This window comes from Rattus norvegicus, chromosome 1, assembly GCF_021556685.1.
Source record: "Rattus norvegicus strain SHRSP/BbbUtx chromosome 1, alternate assembly SHRSP_T2T, whole genome shotgun sequence".
Lineage (NCBI taxonomy): Eukaryota > Metazoa > Chordata > Mammalia > Rodentia > Muridae > Rattus > Rattus norvegicus.
Genome location: NC_141534.1, coordinates 88,886,189 through 88,899,531, shown reverse-complemented (window position 1 = coordinate 88,899,531; position 13,343 = coordinate 88,886,189).

Here is a 13,343-nt window from a genome sequence, read left to right as displayed (position 1 = left end):
AGAAGCCGGCTTACAGCTGCCTCTCCGTGAACACTGGCTGTGCTACTGTTTACATTACATAAGCGTTTGTTAAATAATGAAGAAACTGAACAGAACAAAACCACCTTGGGTTCCCACCATCTCCGGCTTTGTTATTTGCTTTGTCAGTAGGAAAAAAAAGGTTGATGGCACAGTTCCCATGGCAACCAGGCACTGCGCAAACCGCTTACCTGCTCTTCGTCTTCTTGATCCTAAATTGGATGTCCCTCAGACACAAAACACCATACTAGCCTCAAATGAAAAATGCCTGCGTGACATGACATTTTACAGTAGCCACTATTAATTAATAAAAAGCAGAAGTGAATTTTCTGAATAGATTTTATCTACCCCTGAATTCACATTATCTCCAGATAGGCTTGGGTTCCAAAAAAATTTTTTTACATCTCTTTCACTCTGTGTGTGTGTGTGTGTGTGTGTGTGTGCTGCGTGCACTTGTGTATGCATGCATATGTGCGCATGTTTGTGTGTTCATTCATGTGCATGTGTGTGCATGAGTGAATGTGTGAGTGTGTCACTCAAGTGCTCGTGTGTGTGAGCGTGTACACATGCATGTTTGTATGTGTGTGCATGTGTGCATATGCATGCCCATGTACCATGGCACATGTATAGAGTTCAGAAGACAACTTGGTCCGTTCTCTCCTTCCACCATGTGGAAACGGAGGATTCAGCTCTAGTCTTCAGGCTTGGTAGCAAACACTTTTACCTGTTAAGCAACCTTCCTGTCCCTAATTTGGGGTTTGTCCATTTGTTTTGAGACAGGCTTTCCCTCTGGAGTGCAGGCTGCGTTTGAACTTTCAACAATCCTGTCTCAGCCAACTATGGCTGGGATTATATAAAGCCAGCCACAACACCTGGCTGTAGTCGTGTGCACTGTCTTTGCACAGAGCAATGGAAGCCATTGTTCGTTCTGCTGTTCATAATGAGTCTCTTTGGAACAGACAAGGGTTCGGCAGCCACAGATGGCTTCCAGGCATTCATGGTGAGATAATCATCAGGGATGTGTGCTGTGGACACGGAGGCACTGGAGTGATCTGGATCCACAGGACAAGATGAAAAGCCTAAACCGGGTGCCTTTTTACCTCTGCTGTGGACAGCTAGCTGTAGGTAAAGCTGGCATGGAAATGAATACCATATAATGAACTGTATATGATCGAGGGCAGGTGAGATGGCTCAGCAGGTTAAGGAGGCTGCTGTGCCACACCTGAGGACCCAGGTTCAATTCCTGGGTAACTTTCTGTTTCAAGCTTTCCTCTAACCACACATACACATGGTAGCCACCCACGAAAACTCATGGAGACACACTAACAATAGTAGTAAATAAAAAACTCTGTAGTTAAAACAAAATGAGCCTTCAGGATGCCATAGCAAGTTAAGGCATTTGTCAACAAGCCTGCCAACCTGAGTCCCATCCCCAGACCTACAGAGTAGGAGAGAACTGGACATGGTTGGACGCTGTCTTCTGACCCCCACTCACATGCAAGGGTACACATGAACCCAAACACGTACAAGACAAAGTGAAGAAATAAATGATTAAATAAATACATGTAATAAACTTTTTTTTAATATTTTATTCATTTATTATATATATGAGTACACTGTAGCTGTCTTCAGACACACCAGAAGAGGGCATCAGATCTCATTACAGATGGTTGTGAGCCACCATGTGGTTGCTGGGATTTGAACTCAGGACCTCGGGAAGAGCAGTCGGTGCCCTTAACCACTGAGCCATCTCTCCAGCCCAAAAAAGAACTGACTCTTTTTTTTTTTTTTTTTTGGTTCTTTTTTTTTTTCGGAGCTGGGGACTGAACCCAGGGCCTTGCGCTTCCTAGGTAAGTGCTCTACCACTGAGCTAAATCCCCAGCCCCCATGTAATAAACTTTTAATAAAAATATAAAGTGTATAACACATTGTTCACATGGTAATAAACATCTGTTAATCTGTATACGCTAGTTTGAAATCTGGGGGCTTGGGGGGCTGGTGGCTACATTAAGCCTCATTACATTGTTCTGACTGGCCTGGAATCCTCCTGCCTCTGCCTCCCCAGAACTAGGATCGCAAGGATGCAAAGCTATACCGGGACAAAGCTTTTGCAAGTTCACATTCTATTGCTCTGTTTGGGGTATGTAGCCCAGGCTATCTTTGAGCTCCTGATCCAATCTCCTTCCGTAGGCATAGTGGGCATGCTTGGAATACAGATGCGCACCTGCAAGCCTGGGGTTTGGTTTGCTTTTTTGTTTTTCTTGTTTGGGTAGAGAATTAGGGACCCAAACTCCCAGAAGGTAGGTCTGGTCCTGAAGAAGCAGAGGCTCTTTCGGGTGCAGACACCTCAGAACGTTGGATAAGGATAGACTAGAACCTTGCTTCTCTAAGCAAAAGGTTGAGTGGGGACCAGCCCGGAGCACCCAGAGCCCCACAAGTGTGTTTTCCAGCTCTTCCCTGAACACTTCCTCTGAGTCACAGCCTCTCTGGATTTAGGAAGAACCTGTGACTGGCCATGCTGCAGCCCCCGAGGTTACCATGGAGACAGAAGGAAGAAAAAAGCATGTAAAATGTTTTATGAGATTCTTTTCTAATTCCTGTGTTTGAGGGGGAAAAAGAAGCCGCATCTGAGGCCAGAGGCCTGGCATGCTAGCCCCTGCCACCCTGTCACAGCAGCGGATGGAGGATCAGGGATTCGAGGACAGCTTTCACTACATATCAAGCGCCAATCCAGCCTGAGCTGTGAATCGGACTGTAAAAAGGAGGGAGGCTGCTGGCCGGGCTGTGCACGCTTGTAATCAGTGCCAAGGAAGCAGAAACACAAGGTTCCCTGCAGCACCCTGGGCCAGCCAACCTGGCTGAGGCAGTGAACGCCAGCCTCAAGAAGCCAGGTAGAGGGCCAGTGAGTTGGTTCAGTGGGTAGTGAGGCTTGCTGCCAAGCTTGAAGACCTGTGTTCAATACCTGAAGCTACCTTATAAAAGGAGAGAACCAACTCTTGCAAGCTGTGCTCTAACCTTCTTCATTCATGGCGTGGCACACTCACAAATAAATGTGCACATATACATGTAGTGATTTTCTTTTTTTCTTTTTTCTTTTTTTTTTTTTTTTTTTTTTTTTTTTTTTTTTTTTTTTTGGCAGCCTAAGCCGGCTCAGAGGTCTCAGAGATTTTCCAATTCTGGTTCATTTGTTTAATATGCACTCAGTCTGCCTGTCTACTTGAACTGGATGCACTGGGGACCATCAGATGCCTTTCTTTCCCCTTTTGAACTCTCCCCATTTCCTTTTCAGTCTGTACTGTCATATACTCCGCCCAATTCCATCTCGCTCACTCTTCATTTAAAAGTCTACATCTCCATCTCGAGGGTAACGCCTCCTCTTTCAGCGCAAGATTTCCGTCTGCAGAGTCAGGCAATAACCTGTGTTTGTGTAGGTTCTCCATACGCACCAGACGCCGCTGTGTGTGCTTTGCATTAACCAAGCTTTTTTTTTTTCTTTTTTTTTTAATTTATTTAATACGTAATAATAATTCTTTGGTTTCCGGGTAAACATCCCCCTCCCCCCTCCCCTTCCTTATGGGTGTTCCCCTCCCAACCATCCCCCCATTGCCGCCCTCCCCCCAACAGTCTAGTTCACTGGGGGTTCAGTCTTAGCAGGACCCAGGGCTTCCCCTTCCACTGGTGCTCTTACTAGGATATTCATTGCTACCTATGAGGTCAGAGTCCAGGATCAGTCCATGCATAGTCTTTAGGTAGTGGCTTAGTCCCTGAAGGCTCTGGTTGCTTGACATGTAGTGATTTTCTTAAAATATTTTGTTTTTTAACTAAAGTGGAGAGTGATTTGAGGAAGATACCTGACACTAACTTACACACACACACACACACACACACACATACACACACACACACACAGTTGCACAGTGGGGCAGGGAAGAGAGGAGGGAGGAGAGAGAGAGAGAGAGAGAGAGAGAGAGAGAGAGAGAGAGAGAGCGCCCCATGCCAAAGTGATGGTGGAGTAAGAATTCTAAAACAAAAACACTAGCTGCCCTTTTCACTGCCGATCTCTTCCCAGTGTTCAGTGGAATTTTCCAGAGCCTGCGTGGTATTTGATATTGCAGCTGACAAGGAAGGCGTAGGTAGGTGGACTATGGAGTGACACATGAATGAGATTTGTGAAGCCTTACAAGAAATTGTACCCTCCCAGGCAGGCCCAGGAAAGGCACACAAAGTGGGGTGGAAACATTATAGAAGCTGAGAATGAAGAGGAGTGCCAGAAATGCTGTCTTCTGACTATGCCCATGCACTCACTAACCATAGCAGCTGTGGCTATGCACTCAAGACCTGTGCAAGCACACACACACACACACACACACACACCACACACCACACACCACACACACACACACCACACACACACACATACCACACACCACACACACACACACCACACACACCACACCACACACACACACACCACACACACCACATACACACACACACATACCACACACCACACACACACACACCACACACACACCACACACACCACACACACACACACACCACACACACACCACACACACCACACACACACACACACCACACATACACCACACACACACACCACACACACACACCATACATACACACACCACACACACACCACACACATACACCACACACACACACACACCACACACACACACACACACCATACATACACACACCACACACACACACCACACACACACACCATACATACACACGCCACACACACACAACACACACACACAACACACACAACACACAACATACACACAACACACACAACACACACACTCACACACACCACACACACATACACACCACACACCACACACCACACACACCACACACACCACACACACACACACACACACACACACACACACGAGTGCGCGGGGAGGGGAGGAGAGAGAGAGAGAGAGAGAGAGAGAGAGAGAACAAACAGAAGGGGACTAACTGGAAAGGAGTGGGTTCTGTAGGAATGAGAAGGGGGGTAAAAGATGGTCAGCAAGCTTGGGGCACCCCTTCAATCTCAGCGCTCCAGAGGCAGAGGCAGGTGAATCTGTGTGAGGATGAGGTTAGCCTGGTCTATGAATCCAGTCCAGGATAGTCAGGGCTTCACGGGGTCCTGGGGATGGGGGTATGAGGGGTGGTAAGTGGTCCACCTGTGAAATTGCCAAATTGTTAAATTGTTAAAACGAAAGAAGATGCCCTTTAAGCAATAAAATCTGTTGAAGGGCCTTCATCATTTTTTATGCCGTCACATTTTTTTTTTGTTGAGGTTTTTTTTGGGGGGGAGGTTGTTGTTTTCAGAGAGAGAGACAGGGTTTCTCTATGTAGCCTTTGATGTCTGTAGACCAGGCTGGTCTCGAACTCAGAGATCCACCTGCCTCTGCCTCCCCAGTGCTAGGATTGAAAGCCTGCACTGCTGCCACCACCTGGTCTTATGTAGTCAAAATGTTAAAAACAAATACACTTATTTGAACCATATCTCTGTGTAGCCCAAACTGGCCTTAAATTCAATTCCCCTCAGCCTCTTAGGTTCTGAGATGGCTTGTGTGGCTGGCTTTTTTTTCTTCTTCCTTCCCTCCTTTTTTTTTTTTCCCGGAGCTGAGGACCGAACCCAGGGCCTTCCACTTGCTAGGCAAGCGCTCTACCACTGAGCTAAATCCCCAACCCCTCTTTCTTTCTTTCTTTCTCTCTTTCTTTCTTTCTTTCTTTCTTTCTTTCTTTCTTCCTTCCTTCCTTCCTTCCTTCCTTTCTTTCTTTCTTTCTCTCCTTCTTCCTTTCTTTCTTTCTTCAACGTATGGTCTTGGCTCTACCTCCAAGAACTAGGATTGAAGTGCTTTTTGAAAACAGATCAAACATATTTGCCATTTCTCCTTTTATTATGTGCGTGGGGGGGGGCATGGGTGTGAGGAGAAGATGTACAAGCTTCCTCCAAGGAGGTCCTGGGAATTGAACTCAGGTGGTCAGGCTTTGCAGTTTTCTCAATAGCACAGTCATATAGGCATATACAAATCATCTACCCACAAAGAAAGCACATATTTGAACAAGGCTGTGGGGTAGCACACACTTTAATCCCAGCATTAGGGAGGCAAGGCAGGAGGATCTCTGTGAGTTCCAGGTCAGCCTGATCTATAGGGAGAGAGAGTTGCAGGATAGCAAGGCTACAGAGTGAATAGATAGATAGACAGACAGACAGACAGACAGATGGACGGACAGACAGACAGATGGACAGATGGATGGACAGACGGACGGACGGATGGACGGACGGACGGATGGATAGAGATAGTATATCTATCAAACAAACAAAACCCAGACAAACAAGTATGGCTGCACTGAGACAGAGGAGCCGCTGCAGAGGTGGCTCAGGGATTAAGAGCACTTGTTGCTTGCGCAGAGGACCCAGCTTTGGTTTCCGGCACCCACACGGTGTCTCACAACCATTTGTACCTCCAGTTTTAGGAAACTGGATGCTTTCTTCTGACTTCTGTGGGCTCCAAGTACACCTGTGGTACGCCCACATATATGCAGGTAAAACATTCCCACACAAAATAAAATAAAATAAAATAAAATAAATCTTAAAAAAAAAAAACCAAGGGGTCGGGGATTTAGCTCAGTGGTAGAGCGCTTGCCTAGCAAGCACAAGGCCCTGGGTTCGGTCCCCAGCTCTGAAAAAAACAAACAAATAAACAAACAAAAAAACAAGACAAACAAACAAACAAAAAACTAGTATTAGGAAGTGGTGGCTCTCGTTCCATTACTTAGGCAGGTGGGTCTCTGAGTTTGAGGCCAGCCTGGTCTACAGAGCGAGTTCCAAGACAGCCAGGGCTACACAGAGAAACCCTGTCTCAAAAGAAAAGAAGACTGAAAGGGTAGTTCAGATAGCAGAGTGCACACCTGTAACTGAGAAGTAATGCCAGGAGGATCAGAAGTTCAAGGTCATCCTCAGCTACTCCCGGGGCTAGCCTGGGCTACATGGGAACCTGTCTCCAAAACAATAAAAATAAAATCAGGGCTGGGTAATTTGACCCAGTGGGTAAAAGTTCCTGCTGAATAGCCCGACAATTTGAGTTCCATCCCCAGGACCCATGTGGTGAACAAAGAGAACTATTGTCCTCTGACCTCCACACACAACTGTGGCACACTCCTGTGCACAAGAAGAACACACACACAATGGATAGATAGACAGATAATAAATAAATAAATATGTAATTTTTAAAAAAATCCTCTCTAAGTTAAAGGAAAATGAAAAAGAAAAAAACTGGAATTTTCTGAGTCAGAGCCTTAGAGAATACATCACAATGTTCCCTGGCGCCCCCAGATAAGCAAATGATTGCGGGGTTGTTTTTCTTGCAGCAGGCTATGACTGAGCTGTGTGGGAGCTGAGAGCACACAGGTTGGTCCTCTTTCAGCGCCTCTTCAGCCCCACTGGCTCTGTTGCCCTGGCAACCAGATCAGCACATCCTTAGCGCAAGATCAATTTAACCACCTCGCATCTGAGTGGAAATGCCCTACAGAACTGTATTTTGAAGAACTGTATTCTTAATTTTATTTTTTCATTATTTCCAATTAGTCAATAATAAACTTAATTAAAAATAAATGAATTAAAACAAAAAGCTGTTGATCGGGGTTGGGGATTTAGCTCAGTGGTAGAGCGCTTGCCTAGGAAGCGCAAGGCCCTGGGTTCGATCCCCAGCTCCGAAAAAAAAGAACCAAAAAAAAAAAAAAAAGCTGTTGATCTCACCTGCCTTGGTGTCTTTAAAAATGACACACATGTGCACACACACACGGGCACACACACAGAGGAACACACACATTTTGTTTGCTTGTTTGTGTTTTGAGAGTCTCGTGTAGCCCAGGCTAGCCTGGAATTCCCTGATCTTTCTGCATCCACTTCCTGAGTACTGGGCCGAGGAGCATGCCCCTACAGTGTCCAGTAAAATACGCCCTTTCTTTTTTTCTTTTTTACACAGGCTCCTCTCTCCTGTTCCTCCCTTTTCCTGAGCAACTTATTATTATTATTATTATTATTATTATTATTATTATTATTATTATTATTCCTCTTCTTCATCTAAAGATGTATTTAGTTATTATTCATATAATATTCTGCCTGCGTGTATGGCTACACACCAGAAGAGGGCACCAGATCCCATTGTAGATGGTTATGAACCACCATGTGGTTGCTGGGAATTGAACTCAGGACCTTTGGAAGAACAGACAGTGCTCTTAACCGCTGGGCCGTCTCTCCAGCTACCCTTTTTTTTTTTTTTTTTTTTTTAAAGATTTATTTATTTATTATATATAAGTACACTATAGCTGTCTTCAGATACACCAGAAGAGGGCATCAGATCTCTTTACAGATGGTTGTGAGCCACCATGTGGTTGCTGGGAATTGAACTCATGACCTCTGGAAGAGCAGTCGGGTGCTCTTAACCGCTGAGCCATCTCTCCAGCCCCCCCCTTTTTTTTTTAATGCCAATACCTTATTCTGACGTTTATGTTGAATGGGTATCACCACCAGAGGACAATACATGCGTGTGCTCTAAGTAGTAGGAACGCTGAATCAAGAAACTAGGCTAAGCTATATATATCAAGACCCTGACTCAAAATGTCGTACGTAAAAAAGTATATAAATTCTAAAAATATGTACAGAAGCTGGGTAGTAGTGATGGTGGTGGTGCACACCTTTAATCTCAGAACTCAGGAGGTGGAGGTGGGTTGATCTCTGAGTTTATGGCCAGTCTGGTCTACAGAACGAATTCCAGGACAGCCAGGGCCACAAAGAGAAAACAAAACGTGTCAGAGTGCAATGCCCAGGGCAGACAGAAGAGGGCGCCGGATCTCCTGGCGCTGAAGTTCCTGTAGCATGGGAATTGGGAACCTAACTCGGGTCCTTTGGAGAAGAAGCATATGCTCTTAACTACTCAGCCATCTCTCCAGCTCTCCCCACACCCATTTTTTCCTTTTCTTTTGGGGCTAGAGAGTTGGCTCAGCAGTTAAGAGCACTAGCTGCTCTTTCAGAGGACCCGGGTTCAAGTCCCAGCACCTACCAGGCACTTCACAACTGTCTATAACTCCAGCTCCAGGGGAACTTGACATCCTCACACAGACATACATACATTCAGGCAAAACACCAACGCACATAAAATAATTGATTAATTAATTAATCATTTTTTTAAAAATTGTATAATTAAAAAAAGTGTGTCAAGGGATGGTGGAATGTCTCTGGAGATAAAAACATGTGTTACCTGATGATCAGAGTTCAAACCCTGGACCCCACACAATGGAACTACCTCCAGACAGCTGTCCTCTGATCTCCACAAGTGAATCATGTCTTCTACCCACACATACAAAAACTAATAAATGTACTTTAATCTTTTAAGGCTGCTAAACCTGGGTTAAGGAGATCAGAGCACACAGAAGATGCATCTGAATGGAACTGTGCTTGACTGATGCTGCACACCTGTAACCCCAACCCTAGGGGTGGGGGTGGAGGTGAGAGATGAGGTGTTGATGTCAGGAGCTACATGCTAATCGCTGGATTGTGAACCTCAGGCAGGCACAGCAGGGCACCCCTTTAATCCCAGCACTAGGGAGGCAGAGGCAGGCAGATCTCTGTAGTTTGAGGCCAGCCTGGTGAACATAGTGAGTTCCAGGACAACCAAGGCTATGTAGAGAGACCCTGTCTCAAAAAAAATTTTTTTTTCATTTGACAAAGATTCAAGGGGCTGGAGAGATGGCTCAGCGGTTAAGAACACTGCCTGCTCTTCCAGAGGTCCTGAGTTCAATTCCCAGCAACCACATGGTGGCTCACAACCATCTGTAATGAGATCTGATACCCTCTTCTGGGTGTCTGAAGACAGTGACAGTGTGCTTATATAAAACAAATAAATAAATCTTTAAAAAAAATAAAAAGATTAAAAGGGCTAGAGAGATGGCTCAGTGGTTAAGAGCACTGACTGCTCTTCCGGAGGTCCTGAGTTCAATTCTTGGCAACCACATGGTGGCTTCCAACCATCTGACCTTTCCTTCCATGTGACTCCTAGTTAGCCTTCCTTCACAATCCTCTTGACCAATTAGATTCCTCATCCCTGTGTAGTCACTTATTAATGTGGGGACGGATAGGCTCAGGGCTCTACCTATTCTGGAACCTAGAGCTAACCTTGCCTGAACCCAATTCAGTCCTGGACTTTGAGGTAATGTGAGCCAGTTAAGCCCTTTACACTAATCTTCTTAAATCATTTTTCTTGGATTTCTTTTTTTTTAAGGTTTATTTATTTATTATATACATTGTAGCTATACCAGAAGAGGGCATCAAATCTTATTACAGATGGTTGTTAGCCACCATGTGGTTGCTGGGATTTGAACTCAGGACCTTTGGAAGAGCAGTCGGTGCTCTTAACCGCTGAGCCATCTCTCCAGCCCTTTTCTTGGATTTCTATGCTTGGAACCCACAGGGTATTTATAAGCTGAAAGTGGTGGCTCATGGCTGTAATTCCAACATTCAGGAAGCTGAGGCAGGAGAGTCATGGGTTCAAGGCTAGTCTAGGCTGCATAGTGAAACTCTGTCTCCAAAATGGGGTGGGGTTTGGGATAGCGATGGCTCAGCAGATAAAGGGATTGGCACTAAGACTGACAACGTGGGCTGGGTTCTCAGGCACCACAGAATGGAAACAGAGAACTGACCCTCTCAAATGGTCCTCTGACTTCCGCCCCTGTACTGTGGGGCTTGCCCTCTCTCACACACAATAAGTAAATACAATGTAATTTTAAAACACAAAGGCAAAACAAACCTCAGGGGGAAAAAACACAGTTTTAATAACCCATAACCTACAGCACTGTCCAGGCTCCCAAGATAAATTGGCATAGGAAGATAGGACACTGTTTCCAGGAAGGGCAGGAAAAGGGTGTTCCAATGTCTGGGGCACCATAATTTGCCACAGGCTTTGTGGCTGTTGAACCCCTAGGTCTCTTGTCAACAGAGAGCATGGTCTCACTGCCCCTGGAGCCCGGTCGCCCTTCATGCATGTGCCGGATCACGGAGCTTCCAGATCACGAATGCTCACAAGGACCGTGGGCTCAAGCCCGGGATGGACCGCAGATAAAGAAGTCATTAGCCTTAGCTCCGATTTTATTTACTTCTAATGCTGTTTTTATTGCTGCTCATATGTATGTGGTTGTTTTAGGACTAGCCATTCAATATTGGAAAATCAATTAGGGGTTCATCCCTGGGGAAGACTAATTCTCTCCCTCCCTCCCTCCCTCCCTCAGCACTCATTGTCTGTAGTTCTTTTATTTCAGGGGCGGGAGTATCAGGAAGTTCTCCCCACCCACACTGGCATGTCAACGGGTGTCCAGGTTGAGGGCTTATCAGGCATATGGTTGAGATGTCATGGATGCAGCTTCTCTGTCGTGTATGTAAAAGACACAATCTCACAGTTCCACATTACCCTCCTGACAGAGACCAAATACAGCACCCCACAACCTGTCATAGCACAGAGAACTGACCATGGGGAGCTCAACCCCAATGGTGCATTCGCAGTGTAAGCCCTTTTGTTTCATTTTGGTTTTGGAAATAGGGGTTCAGGACAGCTCTGGCTGTCCTGGAACTCGCTCTGTAGACCAAGCTGGCCTCAAACTCAGAGATCCATCTGCCTTTGCCTCCCAAGTGCTGGGATTAAAGACATTCGCCACCAAGGCATGGCTAGAAGCCAAGGAGGGGTTGACTGGCTTATCTGAGACTCAGACACTGTGGAGTCTACCTGCAGACAGCGCCCTAGACATATCTAGAGGAGTCACTGTAGCTGTGGAGCATCTGGGATCATACTTCAGGTGCTAGAGGGACCACTATTAACATACCAATAGAGAGCTCTCTGGATGCCACGGGAAGGAGGCCAAGCCTTAGATTAACACCATTTAACAGTTCAGCCGTGAAAACAAAACTAAGGGCTAGAGTGTAGCTTTGTCGGTAGGATGCTTGCCTAGCATGCACGAAAATATGGGTCTGATCCCCAGCAACTCATAAAACCAGCTGTATAGATTCACGCCTGTCACTTCAGGACTCCGAAAGTGGAAGTAGTAGCATCGGGAGTTTGAAGGCAGAAGGATGGGGAGTTCGAGGCCAGCTGGGGTTACCTGAGACGCTGTCTCGAAAAGGTAAATAATTAAAGAAGAAAACGAACAAATAAACACATAAAGCGAGAGTGAGGAGTGCTTTCCCCTGCAGGTGTTTGGGGAAGGGTACCATTTTGCATACCAAAGTTGGCTGGAAGACTGTTTATGTAAGTCTGTCCTTGACAGAATCATTTGAACAAAAGAATCTGAGATTCTCTTATAAATTGTTCCTAGGACTGAACAAAAAACCTCACCCCCCAAGACGGCTGAATGCTGATTGGTTGCATCTCTATCATCTGTTGCTATGGTGACAAGGCAGTAAACCCTCACCTCTGTTTTGTAGAGAATAATACCTGAGGGTTTATGAAATCAGAAAAACGGTTTTGTCTCTTTCCATGAGATTGAGAGAACGAGAGCACAATGGTCTTCCAGATTTATACTTAAACAAGAAAATAGAGGTTGTTGTCTTACATAAATTAGCAAACGCTCTAACTCAATGTGGCGCAGATTTAAATCCTGGTGATGGTTCCCAAATGCAGAGCGCCATCTGGTGGTCAGCGGTCAGGTACCAAGAAGATATGTGCTACAAAGGTGACTCTCCCTCTTTAAAAGTGTGGGGGGAGGAGAGGGAGAGTGGGAGGGGGAGAGGGAGAGGGAGAGAGAGTGAGAGAGTGAGAGAGCAAGAGAGAGTGAGAGAGTGAGAGAGTGAGAGAGCAAGAGAGAGTGAGAGCAAGGGCAGAACATAGGACAATTATTTTCAGGAGATGGTTCTCTCCTTTTATCATGGATTCTAGGGATTGAACTCAGGTAGTCAGCTTTGGCGGCAAGTGAATGACACAACCCAACTTCCTGATATTGTTTTACCCTCATATTTACATAAATAAACTCAGCAGTAGAGCCCCTGCCTAGAATCCCCCAGTGAGGGGCTGGGGGCATGGCTCAGTGGTAGAGCCCCTGCCTAGAATCCTCCAGTGAGGGGCTGGGGTGTGGTTAAGTGGTAGAACCCTTGCTTAACATACAGTAGGTCGGGGCTGGGGATTTAGCTCAGTGGTAGAGCGCTTACCTAGGAAGCGCAAGGCCCTGGGTTCGGTCCCCAGCTCCGAAAAAAAAAAAAACAAAAAAAAAACATACAGTAGGTCCTGGATTTCATCATCAGTAGTACA